This window comes from Lissotriton helveticus, chromosome 5_1 (genome assembly GCF_964261635.1).
Source record: "Lissotriton helveticus chromosome 5_1, aLisHel1.1, whole genome shotgun sequence".
Classification (NCBI taxonomy): Eukaryota; Metazoa; Chordata; class Amphibia; order Caudata; family Salamandridae; genus Lissotriton; species Lissotriton helveticus.
The window spans coordinates 492,254,218-492,275,608 of NC_136065.1; positions in this window are offsets into that span (position 1 = coordinate 492,254,218).

Consider the following 21,391-nt stretch of genomic DNA (forward strand, 5'->3'; position numbering starts at 1 on the left):
ACTGAGGATTCCCTGCCCGCTGCCGGACGTGGACTCCCGAGACCGCTCGGACTTGGTGAGAAAGTTTGCGCCCAGGCTTAGGCGGGCCCTGTAGACCCGATAGAGAGGAGCCGCGGATTGGAGCTCACGCTCGAGAGCGACAGAAGACACATGGGCCGGAGGGAGGCTTAGACACATAGAAGGCACAGATGGCACTGGGGGACTGAAGTGGATTTGGTGCCTGGGAGCGGAGCGATTACCAGAGGAGGGTGACAAGGCCCCCCAGCTACCATCCCCTGGCCCTATACTGGGCAGTCTGGTGCGGTCGTGGGCCACAGATGGCACATCGGAGCAGTTTGGCACTGTGTCAGAACTCTAGTTATTCACTTTAATGACTTACCAGTTCTTGCACGGGAACAGAAATGCTAGGTCCCTAGTCCCGCTCAGCAATGCCAGTAGGTCTCAACGAGAACCCCCCAACCATTACCTTGGGGGACGGGGGAATTGGATAAAATAATAAACAAAGAAGAGACTGGTCCGGAATGGTTCCTTCCGTCAGCTATCTGCGGACACCTTCTCTATTTTCTTTCAGGAACCTGCACATTTAAGGCAACATTACTACCTATACTACTGCTCTACTCTCGAATTACTCTACTGTGTATTTCACCCACCCTTAATCTCCTGGACCTTTGTTTCTCTTCTGGTTATTGAGTGATATTCTGTCTTCCTCGCCAGCTAGTTGTTACTAATAAAGAAAATAGAGATTAATTCCTCTGTCCTTCTTTTAAACCTATTGGTCTATGAATTTTTATGTAAGTGCACTTACTTCACTAACTGTAGAGTGGCTCTTTAAGTGGGTTTCTGTGTTTCTTCTTTTTCTGTTCTTTAACTAATATCTTTATTGTCTTCTTTTCTTTTCTTTTAAACCTGTTCTTGTCTCACAGATTCTCTATTGTACTCAACCTAGCTCAGTAATTTATGTACATTTATTCACAATCATTTGGGTTTTAACGAACTCCTAATGACTAACTTTTACTTCTTCTTCTTGTTTCAGGGTTTGTCTTTATGACGCAGAATACAGTTTTCAGGTACATATTTACAGACTTTCAAATAATTCTAAAATCCTTAAATTGTCTTATGCCTTAGAACTAATTAGTCCTTTCCGTTTTCAGATTCTACAACTACCGAGTTCATTCCAGGTAAGCTCGTTTGTTTCTTATACAGTCTTTAATTCCGAAATAATATCCACTTAGCTCTGTGCTCGGAGCCGCTCCCTCTCGCTCGAGCAATTACTGGAAAACACCGTCTCCGTCGAATTCCGTGTCACACGAGACACCGCTTGGGAATTCAGCTCCTCGGCAACTCGCGTCAGACCCTGTAGGCGAGTTACGACTATGGCACAACTTCTGCTCTCCGGATACCAATTGGGGAAAAACTAAATAATAATACGGGCCAAGAACTCTGAGGGAATTAGCGTTAATGCGTCCTTCCTGACTGGGATTCTTTGGTGAAGTGCGTCGTCACGAAGGCGCTCGCGCTGCTCCTCTACTCTCCTGCAGCTGTGGGCACATAAGCTAGAATGCTCACCCCTGCTCGATCTTCGGTGACCATCTTAGGTGCCATCTTGCTTCTCCATCTGCGGACCAGACTGGTCCATGCATTCCGACTAGGAAACACCTGATCCTTTATCACGGAACATACTCCGCAAATTTCGGTACTTAGGTTTGTGGTTCTGACAGTACCCCCCAACAAGGTAGCTCCTTTCCTTCTTGGCTTTGAGGGGAATCGTTGATGAAAAGACCTAATTAACCTGGGAGCATGGACATCCTCTTCCAGTTCCCAAGACCGTTCCTCTGGCCCATAGCCCTTCCAGTCAATCAAGTAGTACAAGTTTCCCTTGGATCTTTTGGAATCTAAAATTTCTTTCACCTCAAACTCAGTTCCTGTCTCTAATTGAATTGGTTTTGGAGGGGTTTTAGTTCTAAGGTCTGTGGAAGCTTTCTTTAACAGTGAAACATGGAAAACTGGATGGATTTTTAGTTTAGGTGGAAATTTTATTCGGTAGGTGACCTGATTGATTTTTTCTTCAACCGGATAGGGGCCAATGAATCGGGGCTGAAATTTACGATTACCTTTCAATCTCAAGTTCCTAGTGCTTAACCAGACTGGGTCTCCTATATTCAGAGTTGGTCCTTCTCTCCTTTTTCTATCAGCATAGCCCTTATATTTTTCCTTAGCCCTCACACGATTGTCTACTGCCCTTAGCTGTGTCTGATGCAAATAAGATACTACTTATTTCACTGCTGGAACTGAGATATCAGTCTGCCGAATAGTAGCATTTGGATGCCTGCCATAATTTAGATAAAAGGGGGAGTAACCTGTCGAACTGTTCTTTGCATTATTGTGGGCGAACTCTGCCATCCACAAATAATCTGGCCAATCTCCTTCTTCTTTTAGAAGAAACAGTCTCAGATACTGTTCTAATTCTTGGTTCACCCTCTCTGTCTGTCCATCAGTTTCAGGATGATAACTAGTGGAGAATCTAACTTCCGTTCCTAAACCTTCCATAAAGGCCTTCCAGAAGTGAGACACAAACTGAGAACCTCTGTCCGAAATCACTATCTTCGGTACTCCATGTATCTTTACAATCTGAGAACTGAAATGGGCGGCTAACTGTTTTGCAGAGGGAACCCCTTTTAAGGCAGTAAAATGGGCCATCTTGGAAAAGGTATCCACCACTACTAGGACTGTGTCAAACTCCTGACTATTTGGTAAATCTGTAATAAGATCTAAGGTGACTGTGTGCCATGGATACGGGGGAGTGGGCAGTGGTTGCAAAAGACCTCTTGGGGCCTGCCGTTCTGACTTTCCCTGAGCGCAGATCTCACAGGACTTAACATACCTCTCGATGTCTGAAGCCATCTTCGGCCACCAATAGTGTCTTTTGATCAACTCCTCGGTTTTGGCTTCTCCCTTGTGACCGGCTAATTTATCATCATGACATTCTCGCATTATTTGTTGTTGCAATTCAACAGTGGGAACATACAGGGCTTTTCGATAATAGGGTAGTTGCTGGATAATCTCTCTATTTGGATCTTCCTTTGCCCAATCCTGCATGGCTTCTGGACTCATGACCTTAGCAACATCTTCCTCTAAACTGATTGAGGTGGTAGCCCCAATAATCTTTGTACTCGGAATAATTGGTTGATTTTCCGTAAGGGTTTTCTGTGCTTCTGTGCCGATTCTGGACAACGCATCTGCTTTTCCATTTTGAGCCCCAGGACGATACGTGATCACGAAATCGTAGTCCGCAAAATACAAAGACCATCTCAACTGTCTTGGCGTAAGAGTTCTGGCTGTCTTTAAAAATTTTAGATTACGATGATCCGTAAACACAGTCACTACGTGTTGGGCCCCCATCAGATAATGTCGCCATTCTTTAAAGGCATCCTTGATGGCCAATAACTCCTTCTCTGTGATGGTATAATTAATCTCAGCCGAGGTTAATTTTCTGGAGCGATAGGTAACCGGGTGCAATTGGCCCGTGGTCTTGTGTCGTTGAGACAGTACTCCACCTACAGCTTGATCAGATGCATCCGTCTCAACATAAAAGGGTTCCGTTGGATCAGCATGCAACAGGACAGGTGCTGTGGTGAAATCAGTCTTCAAAGATTGAAAGGCTTCTTCGGCTTCCTTTGTCCATTCGAACTTGATTCCCTTTCTCAGCAATTTGGTAAGGGGGAGAATCTTCCTGGAGAATTCACTAATAAATCTCCGGTAGAAATTGGCAAAGCCAATGAAGCTCTGGACTTCTTTTACGCTCGTAGGTGACTCCCAGCTCATTACTGCTTCCACCTTCTTCCGATCCATCAATATTCCGGAAGGCGAAAGGACAAACCCCAAAAACTCCACTTGTGACACAACAAAGGCGCATTTTTCCAGTTTCACAAATAGCTTGTGCTCTTGTAGTTTCCTCAGGACCCCTCTTACTTGCTCGTGGTGTTTAGACACATCAGATGAGTAAATTAAAATGTCATCTATGTACACAATTGCACATTGATCTATAAATTCTTTCAAGATGTCATTTATGAAGTGCTGAAAGGCAGCCGGGGCATTACACAACCCATAGGGCATTACCTGATATTCAAAAAGCCCAAACCTAGTCCGAAATGCCGTCTTCCACTCGTCACCTTCGCGCATTCGGACTAAATGGTAGGCCCCTCTCAGGTCTAATTTGGTATAAATTTTGGCTCCCTTGACTTGGTCCAAAAGTACTGAAATCAATGGCAAATGGTATCGATTCTTCTTCGTGATCTTATTGATTGCTCCATAGCCAATACACACCCTCAAATCTCCCTCCTTCTTTGGCACGAAGAATAAAGGAGACGAGACGAGGGACTGGGAGGGCCGAATAAATCCATTTGCCAGATACTTATCCAAGTATTCTTTTAAATGTTGGTTTTCCTTTTCAGTTAGTGCATAGACGCGACTGCATGGCAAGTTTGAACCTGGTTCCAGATCTATTTTGCAGTCATACACTCGATGTGGAGGCAACTGTTCGGCCTCCACTTCATTAAACACGTCTTGGAACTCTTGGTATTCTTCGGGGACTTCAGTAGTGTTTATTACACACATGGAATGTCCAGTAGAACACAATGATAGGGCCGGATTACTTTCCAAGGTCTTCTCCTCTGCACCAAAACAATTCTCATGGCAATACGTTGAGTTAATTTCAATAGTTCTAGAACTCCAATCGATTGTAGGATTGTGTTCGGTAAGCCACGGAAGACCTAGAATTAATTGAAATTGTGGCGCATCTATCAGATTAAATTGGATCTTTTCCTTGTGCCCATCTCTTGAAATCAACTGGATCGCCTCCGTGTGACTTATGATAGGTCCTGACGAAAGGTTGGTCCCATCTACCGCTCGGACGGGCTCACTTTTATTCTTCTTAATCGCTTGGATGCCCACCTTTGCCGCAAACCTTAAGTCGCAAAAGTTTTCTGTGGCTCCGGAGTCTATCATAACCGACACCTCTGTCAGAATGGTCTCTCTAAATCTTGCTTCCATGGACAGGTTCAAATGTGGAGCCGCTGACTGTAGTGTGTTCGCAACTCGATGTTCTGTTGGAGTTTTTTCTTGATTCGCATCCACCCGTTCAACTCCTCCCACAGGTGGTGCCATTAGTTTTCCTTCGGCTTGTAGGTGTTTTTGGGCTTTTTCGGACAATTTCTAACGAAATGCCCTCCGGATCCGCAGTACATACATAAATTTCCAGTTCTTCTTTTGTCCTTCTCCTCTTTCGATAGGGGACCTCTAATTGTTCCAATCTGCATTGGTTCGATTCCTTGTTGGATCTCCGTACTTCTTGTGCCCTCTGATCGAGCTCTATCGAATCTTGGAGTAATTGTTCTAAAATCCTTCTTCTTTTCTCCTCTTCTTTCGCCCTGACGAAAGTCTATTTCCAAAACTAGGTCTATTAGTGCCGAAATCTCTGTGGGTCGATTTGGAATTTGAGCCAATGTATCCTTTAGTTCATCTCTTAACCCACGATAAAATACTGCAGCTCTTTTGCTTTCTGGCCAGTCAGTCTCGACCACCAGTTTGTTGAACTGAGCCAGGTACGCTATTAGGTCTCGATTTCCTTGTCGCAAGTCGAGTAATTCGTTATCTACCACCTGGGAAATCCTCCTCCTGTCAAAGATTCGAAGAAATTCCTGTTTGAATCCTTCAAAGTTCCTAAGTAGAGGATCATCCCGGGAGACTAACGGCATTGACCAGGAAGCTGCGTCTCCACTTAAATACGAGAGTATGAAAGCTACCTTGGACTGCGCATCAGGGAAGATCGAAGGGCGGCACATAAAATGCAAAGAGCATTGTGAAAGAAATATTTGCGCCTTCTGAGGATCCCCGTTAAATCTTTCTGGAGCCGCTAGTGGAATAACAGGGGATAGGGAATGAATTACCTGGGTGGTTGATCTATTGGTGGCTTCTAACACTGGATTCATAGCTTCTCTTTCCAGACTACTGGTGGGCCTAAGCCTTAATGCTAATTCTGCAGTTTCCTTCCTGGCACTTACTACTTCTTGCCTAAGGTCTCGATTTTCTTCTCTGACTGCTCCTAACTCTTTTTGTATCGCATCTAGAATTGTTCCTAGGGACTGTGCATCGATACCTTCCGCCATCTCTGTTCAGGTGCGAAGGCAACGTGGGCACTTCACTCTGTCAGAACTCTAGTTATTCACTTTAATGACTTACCAGTTCTTGCACGGGAACAGAGATGCTAGGTCCCTAGTCCCGCTCAGCAATGCCAGTAGGTCTCAACGAGAACCCCCCAACCATTACCTTGGGGGACGGGGGAATTGGATAAAATAATAAACAAAGAAGAGACTGGTCTGGAATGGTTCCTTCTGTCAGCTATCTGCGGACACCTTCTCTATTTTCTTTCAGGAACCTGCAAATTTAAGGCAACATTACTACCTATACTACTGCTCTACTCTCGAATTACTCTACTGTGTATTTCACCCACCCTTAATCTCCTGGACCTTTGTTTCTCTTCTGGTTATTGAGTGATATTCTGTCTTCCTCGCCAGCTAGTTGTTACTAATAAAAAAAAATAGAGATTAATTCCTCTGTCCTTCTTTTAAACCTATTGGTCTATGAATTTTTATGCAAGTGCACTTACTTCACTAACTGTAGAGTGGCTCTTTAAGTGGGTTTCTGTGTTTCTTCTTTTTCTGTTCTTTAACTAATATCTTTATTGTCTTCTTTTCTTTTCTTTTCTTGTTCTTTTAAACCTGTTCTTGTCTCACAGATTCTCTATTGTACTCAACCTAGCTCTGTAATTTATGTACATTTATTCACAATCATTAGGGTTTTAACGAACTCCTAATGACTAACTTTTACTTCTTCTTCTTGTTTCAGGGTTTGTCTTTATGACGCAGCATACAGTTTTTAGGTAAATATTTACAGACTTTCAAATAATTCTAAAATCCTTAAATTGTCTTATGCCTTAGAACTAATTAGTCCCTTCCGTTTTCAGATTCTACAACTACCGAGTTCATTCCAGGTAAGCTTGTTTGTTTCTTATACAGTCTTTAATTCCGAAATAATATCCACTTAGCTCTGTGCTCATAGCCGCTCCCTCTCGCTCGAGCAATTACTGGAAAACACCGTCTCCGTCGAATTCCGTGTCACACGAGACACCGCTTGGGAATTCAGCTCCTCGGCAACTCGCGTCAGACCCTGTAGGCGAGTTACGACTATGGCACAACTTCTGCTCTCCGGATACCAATTGGGGAAAAACTAAATAATAATACGGGCCAAGAACTCCGAGGGAATTAGCGTTAATGCGACCTTCCTGACTGGGATTCTTTGGTGAAGTGCGTCGTCACGAAGGCGCTCGCGCTGCTCCTCTACTCTCCTGCAGGTGTGGGCACATAAGCTTGACCGCTCACCCCTGCTCGATCTTCGGTGGCCATCTTAGGTGCCATCTTGCTTCTCCATCTGCGGACCAGACTGGTCCATGCATTCCGACTAGGAAACACCTGATCCTTTATCAGGGAACATACTCCGCAAATTTCGGTACTTAGGTTTGTGGTTCTGACACACTGCCTGGGCCGGGGAGGTGCTTGCGTGGGCCCTGGTGGTGGTGGAAACTGCCCAGACAAGATAGCTGCAGCGGGAACACCCTAAACTGCAGTAGACTTGCACCTGTTAGTCAAGCTGCGGCGAACGGTGTCCTCATATAAGTCAAATCTGAGGTGAGGAGTGGGGGCCCTGCCCTAGCAGTGGGCTAACTGTCCCGGGCAGGTGGCCGCCATCGGCTGTGATCCCAAGAAGGGGAAGACTTCTTATCAGGAAGGGATCAGATGGGGCTGATCCATCGCCAAGGCTGCCTGTGCCTTGGCCACACAGGAAGCTGCAGAGACTGAGGTGCCCAACACCCCTCCAGAGACACTCGGGCCCATAGCCGTCGTGATAGCAAATACCATCCCTAAACAAGAGTGAAACCGGTGGGGCTAAGTTGCACCTTATACAGAGTCTGTACGTGCCGGCTGCTGGGGAACCCTCACGCCCTCTGGTGTGCCTCTTCCATTGCCCTGCAAGCAGCCTACAGATGGAGACCGAGAAATTCAGGGGAGTAACACGGGACCCCAGACCACATATCAGAAATCCTAAGTAGTCAGACCTACTCCGGGGGCCGTAGAGTGCCCACAGTCTAACATGTCCAACAACCACATCAAGAAAGATCAAACCCTCAGAGACATGCCCAAATGCCCTGGTGGGACTGCTGTGGGGGAGGTACCTCTGGTGACAGAGTCCCCCCAGACGAGTCATACATCGGAGGAACCTGTGACGCGAGCATTCCTGGACTCACTGTTCTGAACGCTTTGAGAAGACTTACAAACAGTTAAGAGAGACCTCACCCAGGAGATTAAAGATATCAGGAAGTATGTGGATTCATTGGGGGACCGGGTGGTGGATTTTGATGACAAAGGAGATGGCCAAACTGTGGAGACAGAGGCTCTCTGCCAAGAGGTGCTTCGCCTCCACAACCAGCACATAGATCTACAGGCCCACCTCGAAGACTTTGAGAACAGATCACAAAAGAACAATGTTCGCCTTTGAGGTGTGGCGCAGAAGGCAGAAGATATATTCAACTATGTGAGAGAGCTCTTTCGCCACATCCTCGGCAAACCTCAAGATACAGAGATTAAACTAGATAGAGCGCACTGGGTGGGTCCTACCCGCTCCAACTCGGAACCTCCAGAGGACATTGTGGTATGTGTCTATGAATTTCAGGGGAAAGAAGAAATTATGCACAGAGCCCGCGATATGCACCCAATCTCCTTCAAAGGCCAAACTCCGACTCTTTAGCAGGACCTGGCTGCTCTCATGCTGCAGAAGCGGAGAGTGTTCCCCACAGTCACTACACATTTGCGCAATCAGAGCATATCCTACTCCTGGGGCCATCCCCGTAGGCTCATTTTCCGCCTGGGAGGCAAGTTACACAATCTGAGATCCCTTACAGAGGCTTCTCAGCTGCTAAATCTGGATGTGCCGGAGGAGGGTGGTGATACCAGGGCTCTTTCCACAAGCCGTGGTGAGGACCAAACAAGATGGAGAAGTCAACGGCAGAGACGCTGTCCCCGAAGCAAAGGAATATCTGGTAGAAATGGAGTCAATCCCTGCAGTGCTGGCCAAACCCGATGATTCTTGTCCAACACTAGTGCATTGCGGCTTTCATTAGCGGTTTTGGGTGGGCTGTGGGGGGGAGGGGGTTGGAACTTGGCCACACTATAGACCCCAAGTACTATTCCTGATGGCCAAGACTGGCTGTGTGACTGATTTTGAACATTTCATTTATTCTAACTGTTAATTCGTTCTATGAGTTTATGGGGTTTCCAGTTTAAGGGTACAATCACTTTCAGGCTACACAGCACAGCACGACTTTGCCGTGGGTTGGACGGGTTGCGCCTAGATATAGAGGGAGAACGACCTAAGGGGAGGAGGCCAACAGTATGTCTGCCTGTAATGTAATGCTGGCATTTGTAGAGCGCACAGCTACCTCCAACGGAAGTGTCCCGGCGCTGTCTGTATACCGCTTAGGAACCCTTCCTGGCTTTTCCCTGTGAAATGTCCACTCCTGGGCAATCCCAAGGTGAAGCCAGGCATCCCAGTGCTGTTGGGGCCGTTGTGGAGATTAAGCAAGCTATTGCCCAGAGTGGGACCCATGATTAGAATAGGCACTGAGGCGAGAATTATCAGGTCCGAGGAAATTGAGCCCAAGACCCGCCGAGGCGGGTATTGAACCCTGGTCCCGTACCAGACCTCTGCATCAAGGTCTGCCGCTCTAAAAATTTGAGCGACACTTCTCCACTTCTCCTGTGTCATACACTAATGCATCCTGCCATACTTAGAGTACTCACCCTCAATGTGAGGGGGCTCAACAGTCCTGTGAAGCGCACAGCTGTTCTTTCATACCTGGAAAACTCAAAAGGAGATATCTGACTCCTTCAGGAGACGCAACTACTAGCAAAAGACTACCACTGCCTTAGGGCCTTTCCCCACCAATTTTCTCCTCAGGTCCGACTAAAACGGTGGGGGTGGACATCCTGGTGGCTTGATCCTTCAGGGGTAATGTGATCCTTAAAGAGGCTGAAATTAAAGGTAGGCTCCTCACATATCGGTTTACACTTGGGGGGACTGACATTTCTAGTGGGTTCTGTCTACGCACCAAATGAAGGTCAGGAGTCGTTCCTCCATTCAGCACTGATGGAGGCAATGTCCACAGAAGAATGCAGAGTGTTAGTAGGGGGGGATCTTAACCTGGTGCTGGAGAACACTCTCAACAGATCAGCACAATGCCAGGGGCAGAATGGGGCACTATCGGATGGGGGCCATGCCTGGCTGAGAGAGTTGGGTCTGACAGACTTTGTAGGGCCTCTCTTCCCTCGGACACGCGAGTACTCCGTTTATTACAGTGTACGCAAAACCTAGGCCAGGTTAGATTATTTCTTAGGCACAAAAGATATACACGCTTCCCTGACTGAAACGGAGATCCTCGCAGCTGCACTCTTTGGCCACGCGGTGAATATGCTTTCCCTGTTCTTCCCCCTAACGGAGCGGACCGCATGACAGGGGCACACACTACTGCAACGCCCTGCGGTGGTGGAGCAGATCCGACAATATATCGAAGACTATCTAGCACATATGATCGCCCAGAGGTGTGCACTGCGACACTATGGGAAGTGCTTAAAACAGTGATCTGGGGTGAATTTATCGCGATTTCAGCGGCAGACAATAAAATGCGGACAGAGAAAAGAGAGGACCTTTCCCAACAGATCAAAGAACTTTAATGAATTTATCATCACACAGGGTGTGGCGCCAGCTGTCTACGCTGCGGTCGCAGCTTGCCGCAATAGATTTCGATCGGGCGGAGTACGCTGCCATCCAGTTCTCCCACTCTTTCCATGTGGGTAGGGATAGGTGCTGCAAGCTCCTAGCCCCTAAACTGTGAGCCCAATGGCAGACTCTGGGACCACAATCTATATTTACGGGAGCAGGGGATCTGGTGACGAATGACAAAGACATAGTCGGCGCTTTCTCAGATTTTTACTCGGAACCTATATTCGCCCCAACAGCTAGACCTCTCGGCCAGTGATCAATGCTTGGTAGAGGCACAGACACCCTCGCTAACCCCAAACAAGCCGAGCGGCTGAAGGGAGAGATCTGCATAGAGAAGGTCATCTCCGCAATCTCCCAGCTAAAGCTGGCAAAATCCCCAGCCCCAGATAGCTTGATATCAGCCTTTAACACAACCTACTGCCCCTCTTGACGAGGCTCCTAAATTTGTTTGCCGCACCAGGGGCAATTCCGGCCTCAATGCTCATGGCATTGATAATTGTGATTCCTAAACCCGTGAAAGACAATTCGTACTGCAGTTCATGTCGCCCAATCTCCCTCCTGAACAGCAACCTTAAGCTTTTCACTCGCATCTTGGCTAATAGATTGAACCCACTTATTCCCTTTCTGATCGGCCCAGATCAAGCAGGTTTTATGACCCAAAGACTGACGAGTGACAACACTAAGTGGGTGCTTCATATTATTGAGAAAGCATCCCGGGTGCACGGCTACATGATATTAGCAGTAGATGCTGAGAAGGCCTTCAACAGAGTCCACTGGCCCTATCTGGAGCAAGCCCTTGCACATTTTGGGCTTGGAGAAACAATGCAGACTCGGATCCTAAATTGTTACCGCTCCCCGACGGCAATGTTCAGGGCTAATGGGTATACTTCACCAATCTTTCTCAATTGGTAAAGGCACACAATAGAGGTGCCCACTGTCCCCCCTGCTGTTTGCCCTTTACATGGAACCGTTGGTGCAGAGAGTCAGAGACCACCCTGACATCACCGGGGTGCCTTTCGGGAGCGATCAGCATAGTATCAATCTTTACGCGTACGATATTCTGTTGACACTCTCCAACCCAGATGCAAAAAGAACCCAGATACAGTACTTGAAGCATTTTTGCTGGAGTTGGAGATTTCTGGCATGGCGTCCAGCTTTAAGATTAATGTCGAGAAATCATTGGCGCGTAATCTCTCTCCCCAAGTGGTAGACCAATTGAAGGGAAAGCACTCCATTCAAAGGGCGACGTGCCACGTGCCTTGCCTCGGGATAAATCTGGCATCAACCACGCAGGCCACAGCAGACATTAAATATCATACACTGCTCAGACACATCCGCGCCGATCTACAAAGGTGGAAACACCACCGTATCTCCTGGCTCGGTAGGATAGCCACAATCAAAATGACAATCCTCTCAAAGATCCTGTACCTATTCCAGACTCTTCCCTTGCAGCCCCCATTGGTATGATCTCTAAGCTACAGTTTGAACTCAATTCAATTCAAATATTTCTTTATTCGGTTTTTGTCATGTTAAAAACCATAAAAGCATTTTTTCATAAAATAAGTTACATTTCACATTCTATGTTGGTACAAAATACTGGTTCCTAAAATATTTCATAAAAACATGTTTGATAAAAAGAACAAACAGATTAAGTATTGAGTAATCTATCAATTTATAAAGTATTAAAAGAAAACGTCATGTTACATTACACACTAGCTTCTGTGGGAACAATTCATCTTATTAAACACAACATTTAAAATTGTCAATTCACAGAATTATAGGATAATTTTTAATCGATGGCGAAAGATGCATTTCAAAAACTTAACAATGTACCTTGATGTCCACTCTTCACCTAAATATTGTAAGGCTAACAGGGCCGGGCGGCATCTTCTGATGCCCATAAGTTTTAATAACGGGATTAGCCAAATCTTTCTGTACTCCCTGTAATATCTGCAGAAAAAGAAAGTATGGATGGTTGCCTGGATTGAGATCTCATCACACGGGCATCGTGGTAAAACTGAATCCCAGTTGTTTCTTGTTCGAAATGCAACTAGACGGTGTAACATATTTAGTCTAAACCTGATTAGAAGGAATCTCTCAAAGGAGGTGAAATCACAAGTTAGCTATGGCTGTATAATAAAAGTAGTTTGAACAGACATGCAGTGTTGGACAGATGGTTTAGAGGCTTCATTAGCAGTCCGTAGTTCTTCAAGATGGGTAAGGGACAACACTTGTAATGCCTTCCTAGTTAATGACCGAATAGAGGTTGGGACCATATAGTGTTTTGCCAATCCTAGGTCATTTAAAAAAGATTTTATATACGATAACCAACCTATTTTGCATGAGAGGTCAAAACCCATACAGTCTAAGATGATTTGCTGTGTAAATATGTTTTTGTCTGACGACCATATGCGGTGCCATAGAAGAAGGGGTTGTATTCTGGCTAAATCCGAAATGTAGGGAATCCCCAATTCGATATGGCACGAGAAAGTAGATGCACTCTTAGGTAACATTAAAAGAAAACTCAAGAAAACATTCCCTGCCACTTGTAGATTGTTTGTATTTGCATACCCCCACACTCCAGCCCCGTATAACACTGCGGATTGGCATTTTGCTTTATATATTTTTAAAAGCTCCTCTGGTGGTCTCCTTCCCAGTTGTTTTGAAAAATTTACAAGGGCCTTAGTAGTTCTCATGAGATGGAATTTTCCGGACTCAATGGCTGAATTCCAGTTAAGTTTATGGCTAGGATAATTCCCAAATATGGGTATTGTGCTGTAGTTGCTAGTTTCTCCTGATTAAAAATATATCCTTTGTCCTTTTTTTCCCAGAACCAGCTGTCATGACAAAGGTTTTTTTAATATTAATTCGTAAATCCAGCTTACCCATAAATTCGGAATATCTATTTAGGGCCTTCTGTAACTCTAAGGGGGTGCGGGCCAATATCACGGCGTCATCCGCGTAGAGTAAAGCTGGAATCAGACGATTTTTCACTAGCGGGAGGTCCTGGCTCCCATTCAAAATAGCTCTCTCTAAGCCATTGGTGTAGAGCGTAAAGAGGAAGGGAGCCAGGACGCAGCCTTGTCTGACTCCTCTCTCGACCCCAAAGGCGCAGATAGCTCGCCCTTAACCCCAAACCTTACCCTTGCTGAAGCATTGGAATATAATTCGCGGAGGAGATTTACCAAAGGTACGTCCACCCCCATGTCCAATAGCACGGACCAGAGCTTTACGTGGCAAACGCAGTCAAAGGCTGCTGACAGGTCCACATATACCATGTAAATACTGCCTGCCTTTGCACATACGTATTTCCCTAATAACATTGTAAGGTTTAGAGCCTGTTCAACTGTCCCTAGGCCCTCCCGGAACCCGAACTGAATATCCGAGAGGATCCTGCCATCGTCTGCCCATCCCTGGAGGCGTTCTGAGATAATTCTACCCGCCACTTTGCCCAAAGAATCCAGCAATGAGATCGGTCGATAGCAGGAAACCTCCTGACGCTCCTCCTTTTTAAAAATAGGGACCATAATTGATTTGGACCATGAGTCCATTAGTCCCACCTCACACGCAGCTTTAAGTACCCTCGTCAGAATTGGAGCCCAAAGATCTAAGTTCGATTTGAATAGATCTATTGGGAACCCGTCAGGGCCAGGAGCCTTACCACTTTTGCTGGCTTTTAATGCCTGGACAACATCATTAATAGTGATTTCAATTTTTAATGGGTAGGGGTTCACTGGAGGAGCAAAAGTAGTGGAGTCTTGCCTACCCTCGTTTACTGGGCCTTTCTCAAAAATCTTGAGAAGTGCTCTACCCATGCCACTTCATCAATGGCCACCTCAATGGTGGGTGTGTCTTTAAGATCGGATAAAAATGGGGATTTGATCACGGCCCAAAAGACTGAGCTGTTTTTATGAATGCTACTTTTGTGTAGTTGAGCCCATAAGGCCTGTTTCAATTCAGCTTTCCTATCCTTTATAGCTATATTATATTCTCTCCTCAGCGTTGTTATTTCCTGAGGTACTCTGTTTGGTTTTTGCAGTGCTTTTTTTAGTTTGGAATGCGCTAATGTGTATCTGTGGTTAAACCATCCTATTTTTTTCAACCAGGGTTTTTTTTAATTTTACGAAAAGTACATCATTGATTGTTTTTAAAACCTCTCTAAAGTTGCTTAATACTTCCTCATCCGGTATGGACAGGTCTAAGCATTTAAGGATGGAAGGATAGACCGCATTTATGACTTTCTTGGTGATTTCTGGAGGATCAACTTTCTCCCATTTTAAAGAATATCCATTTAATCTGTCCAAATGTAGTGTATTTTGCCTCAATGCTCTAACTATGCTTTGAGTGCGGTATTCGTGAAGTGGATAAAATGTTATACTAAGAGAGCAGTGGTCACTTAAAACATTAATAAGTGTTTCGAACCCAGTAGCACGATTTCCCACCGTGTTTGATAGTAGAATAAAATTGATGGTAGTATACCTATCCCTACCAATAAATGGTGCATCCGGTCGCTGGGTTGCAGGGTTTTTTTGTTTGCAATTAGGAGATCCAAATCAAAGAGAGTTTCATTTAAAATAGTTCCCACAATTGAGTGGAAAAAATGAATATTAGGATCCTCAAATTCATCAGTTAGCCCGTACAAATTCCGATTACTGTGTTGGCAGAGATGCTGGTTAAAATCACCTCCCCAAATGATGGTGGCTCCTTCAGCCGATTCCCTTGTTAATACCGACAGTTGGAGTCGCAACTGTCGCAGTATCGTCAGTAGTTCTCCATCTGGTAAATTGTTGTAAAAATGTACCAGGAGAACGGTCTCCCTTTTACCAAAACGGATACTTAGCACCTGGAAATTTGCCTCTAAGGCCACAGTGGTTATTTGTACGCCCCCTATCATGTTTGAAATAAAAATACTTAGACCCCCTTTCGCTCTGCCAGATGCTACATGTAATGCGGGTGAGAAATAAGTTTTATAACCTACCAAGCGTATTACGCTGGTGGTCCATGTCTCCTGGAGACATATTACATTAAAATTCTGGAAAAAATTCAGCCCGGTACCATTTTCTACCTTTGGGCGCAATCCAGCTATATTCCAGAAAAGAAACATTATCGGCGCGCCTACTTTAACTGGGTTATTATCCACTGACACTTTAGCATGCTCTACTAATGTAACTTCCATCGTTTCAAGGGCCACGGTATTTCCACACTCATCTATGGTTGGTAAAATTTCTAATAGCCTGTCATCTTTGCTAGTTAGTTCAGTGCTGACTGACACCTCTTCAATGTGATTTAATGCTGATGGCTGTATGTCGATATCCGCTAATATGGACTGTTTACCTTTAAAGCTAGCCTTTTTGGTTACTAGGGTTACTGGTTACTCCCTAAAGTTGAACGGCGACAAGACCGAAGTCCTGGTCTTTGGGAAAGACCAGGGCCTGTGGTCAGGCGAGTGGTGGCCCTCGTCCCTAGGCATCTGCCCCACTCCGACACATTCTGCAAGGAATCTTGGCGTCATTTTTGATACCCGGCTTTCTATGGAACTCCAGGTCAATAGGACCGTGGCCACCTGTTGGGGTGTCATTAGGACTCTTAAAAGAATTGTCCATTATCTTTCCCCACAGGCACGTAAGCAGGTTGCTATTGCCCTTGTCGGGTCACGGCTCGATTACTGCAACTCACTTTATGCCGGGACCAACAAGTGTCTCCTGCAGCGCCTGCAGGTTGTACAGAATGCGGCGGCGCGTTTTGTACTGGCCCTGCCCTGGATGTCTTCTATGACCATGGCTAGGAAGAGTCTCCATTGGCTCCCTATCTCTTCAAGAGTTTCATTCAAACTTCTCTGCCTCACGTACCGTGCCTTAAAGGCAGGTCCGACTGATGCTTTGGGATCCTTGCTTACGAGGTATGTTCCAAACAGATGTTTGCGCTCATCTGAGCTAAATCAACTGGTGGTCCCACGCGCTAAGAAGGCTAGATGGGGGAGCAGGGCCTTTTCCATCCTTGCTCCCCAGCTATGGAACATACTCCCCCTGGAGATCAAATTACAGCCTTCCCTTGATCTCTTCAGGAAAGCGTTGAAGACCTGGTATTTCATTAAAGCATACCAGTAAGTTCTTGTTTCTGACTGCCCCTGCTAGGTTGTTTTGAGTTAGGCGCCTTGACGCCCATTGGGCATAGCTGCGCGATATAAAAGCCTGTTCATTCATTCATTCACTGGTTGTTTTAATTCATGGCACTCCCCAGAAGCCTGGTTGGAAATTCAATCGACTCCTTCCAGACCAGAAAGCATGGAGAAGCGATTGAAAGTAGGAACGTTAAAACCAAAGGTTTCACTATTACAGCCATGTAAGGCACGAGCTCGTGGGGGATTTACCAACAGGGATTGGGGGTAGAAATAGCTTAGATCCCGTGTCGAGATTTCATCCCCTCCCTGCACAGTGTTCCAGTCACCCATATGTCTGATTACTCTGCGGTCCCTGAAATTTATAATGATGAGATCCCCCCTTATGTCCTTCGGTCTACGACCCACCCAACCAAGTCTTCTAACATGGAGAATTTCACCATTGATGTTTGCGGGAAGTGGCCTGTTGCGACTTAGCCAGTATATTACTTTGTTTTTGAGCTCTTGGTGGCCCTCAGTCTTCCCAGTCTCTAATTCCGGGACACCCGTTAATATCACCACATAAGGTGCCGCCTCTGGTGGCAAGTCAATTATTTGCTGATTTCCCCTTAGGCAATTAGTAGGTGATGGCATCCTTGGTACGGTTGGGTGAGATTTGTTGGGTTTTCTAGCCTGCCTGATCCTCTTTCTCCCCTGGAAGTAGTGTAGCCCTTATCTACTGCCAAGGGGGTCTCGGGAATATCCTCTGATACTACTAGTGGGTCATTGCTATGTAATTTGTCACCTCGTAACGGCAGGGAAGACGTGTTACACATAGGTTGAGTTGTTATCGTGTTTATAAGTTCCCTGGTCAAATCTATATAAGATGTAAATGTTGTTTCTATGGTCCCCAGTTGTTCTGACATTCTTTTTACCCTCTCTACTAATGGCAATATTAGGGATTTCACTAATTGCTCTATGCTCCCCATTAGTTCTTTAATAGATTGGGATGATAGGGGAAGATTATCTAGTGTGGTCTCCCCTATCGTGTTTCCTGAGTTCTTCGGTGGGCTCTGAATTACTTTCAATGACTTTGCACTTCTTCCATTATGACTATTCCCCCACGCTTTCTTTTTTTAAATATCTGTGCTGGGCCTGTTGTTTTTTGGTACGTTTTATTGCTCTGAGATCGATTAGGGGATATCGTAGATGATTGTTCACCAGAGATGATTTCAACAGATGGTTCTAAATACGAATCATCTTTATTTCGTTCAGTTGAGGATGTTTGATCTTGTAGCTGTGGGGGGATGCTAATATCAGCAATGGGATCTCCTTCAGTAATTTGGGCAGGTGGAGTAGTCGCCAACCGGATGTTGCCCAAGGATGAGCGTTTCCCAGATAGGAGGTCTAAAGAGAGTCTTTTTTCTGTAAAAGCGATTTCTTTTTCCAAAACTGCTGTGGCCCTCTTAATGAAATGGTCAAGATTGCCCATAGCTGTCCCCCCTGCGGTCGCAAGCATCACCTTTCTTCCCTTACCAGAACGAAGTGCCATAATTATCAACGCTAACAACTAAGCTAAGCAAAATACAAGAAATCTATACAATCATTAAACATTAAACAGGTAAGGGGAACCCACACAATTTCATGGGGAGGTAAATGAGATAACCTCACTGCACGGAAGTTAGATAGGGGGCCCAGCACAGCCTTGGACGGCCGTAGACGGCCCGCCCTTTGCCCGGGCTTAGCCCGCGTGCAGTCCCGCGACACGGGGGCTCTCCTCGTTTTTCAAAGCGCCTCCGGGGGGGAACTCTCGTGGGCGGCTTCCGGGTCCTGCCGCTAGGGCTGATGGTAAATGCAGTCCCCCCTCGCTGCGGCCGCACCAAGATCTGCAGAGGCTGCGGCAGCGGGGGAGACCGGGGACCCGGAGCAAGGGCAAGCTTCCTGTGGCCGCAAATACGGAAGTCAGGTATATCCCAAAAAGGCTATAGAGAGCACCCGCTCCACCGGGGCTCTCCTCGTTTTTCAAAGCGCCTCCGGGCGCGAACTCTCGTGGGCGGCTTCCGGGTCCTGCCGCTAGGGCTGATGGTAAATGCAGTCCCCCCTCGCTGCGGCCGCGCCAAGATCTGCAGAGGCTGCGGCGGCGGGGGAGACCGGGGACCGGGAGCAAGGGCAAGCTTCCTGTGGCCGCAAATACGGAAGTCAGGTATATCCCAAAAAGGCTATAGAGAACTCTCGAAGTTCATATGGCAGGGGCAGAGACCTCATTTGAAGAAATCCATCAGCTTCCTTCTCCCTAGTGAGGGAGGCCTGTGAATCCCGGATCTGCAACTTTACTACCTGGCAGTTCAGTTGCGGTACCTAATGGAATGGAGCCGGGCCGTAACGCTGGCTCTTCCAAGACAGAGCAGTCGCTGCCACTTCTCTGTCAAGGGTCTCTTTCCTGACAAAATCCCCTAGACCACACAACCCTTACCTATCTCCCATTACACAGGCAACTATGTTGACGTAGGACCAGCACTCGATATGGCTTGACTACATTTCTTTCCCCCTGACCCCTCTGTTGGACCATCCCGATTTTCCCCAGGGAATGGGAAACGCACACTTTGCTAGGTGGGGAAGCTCTCGGAGTATCCCTCCATGGGCCACCTCTTTGAATTGGAAGGGTTTCTCCCATTTCATCAACTTTGCAAGGACTATGGCATCCCTGAGTCAGCTCACCTCCAATACCTCCGGCTCCGAACTGGGTGCTACACCCACAAAATAAGCCTTACGCACAGAGACACTTCTCCCACTATGAAAAATGGCTTCTTACCTAGACCTCAGACAAGAAGCTGATCTCCAAACTGTGCGCATAGCTGATCTCAATGAAGAAACACATCTACAATGTGGGTCGTACCAGTTGGGAAAGGGATCTGGGAAGGCAGTTGAATAGCAAAGTTTGGGAGGTAATATACCCCAGGGCCAGGCACATGGTCACCACATTGCGCTCACTGAAACCTTCACCAAAATTGTAACTGTTAGAACTGGGGGTCTCTAGTTGGCAGAGGTAGGTACCACTGTCCAAATAGGGACCCTTGCTTCTAGTCAGGGCAAGGAGATAACCCTCTGAGATAACCCCTGCTCACCCTCTAGGTAGCTTGGCACGAGCAGTCTAGGCTAACCAGAGGCAATGCGTAAAGTATTTGTACCAACACTCACAGTAACACCGTGAAAACACCACAAACTGAATCCACAACAGTTTTAGAAAAATAAAGGTATTTAATCTAAACTACACAAGACCAAAACGACAAAAATCCAACATACACAGTTCAAGAATATGGTTTCAAAAGAGTTCTTAAGGTTGCGTTAAAATTCGTTACGTTGCGATAGAATTCTCTACGTTGCGATAGAATTCTCTACAGATGCGTGAAAAGTTCACAGTTGCGTCACGTTTACTCACAGTACCTTTTAGTTGCAACAAAGTTCCAAAAGCAGAAGCTGGTGCGGTGGAAAACAAGCAATGCGTAGCTCCTGAGACCCTGGGGAGGCGTTTGCGACAGCCCCGCTGCAGCAGCGGGCGTGTTGCGACGAATCCGATCTGTATGGGGAGGAAGGCCACTTGAATGGATTCCGGTGCGTACGTTCCGTAGGAAGTCTGTTCTCGCAAAGGCACGATGCGACGATCTCGAAGGGGCTGCGACGATCTCCGGGGCGACGATGCGCGGTCCAGCGGTGATCCTCTCTCTCGCAGCTCCTCGATGCGATGGTTCTGCGACGATGCTCGCAGGGACGTGATGCGGTCCGCAAGCAAGCGGGGTGGCGTTCTCACCCAGCGACGACAGGCTCTGCGACGATACTCGCAGCGATGTTCGATTCTCCCGCACCGGTCTGGTGCGTCCTGCAAACGAAGGATGCGACATCTCTGGCAGCGGCGTCAGGCGCTGCGACACCCTCGACCTTCGTAGCGGCGGGAAACTTCTCGCACTGTCGGGGATGCGCTCCGCAAGCGAGCGATGCGACACTTTTCAGTTTCAAAAGTCTCTCAAGCTTTAGTCTCAAGCTTCCCAGCACAGGTACAACCTCCAGAGGCCCCACAACTGGATCAAGCACTCTAGGAGGGACAGAACTCTCTCAGCAGAGTTCAGGGAAGCTGGGGGTGAAGTCCTTTTGTTCCTGGGACTTCAAAACAGGGAGCCAGCTCTACTCAGGCCCTTGGAGATTCCTTCAAGACAGGGGACACAGCTCACAAGCAAAGTCCTTCCCCTCTCCTTGGCAGCAAAGCAACAGCAGGTCAGTCCAGCAGAGCAACAGCAGGACAGTCTTCCTTCTTCAGAGTCAGCTTTCTCCTTGGCAGAGGTTCCTTCTTGATTTCCAGGATGATCTAATTTTCTGTTGTCAGGGGTCCTGTACTTATACCCCTAAAGT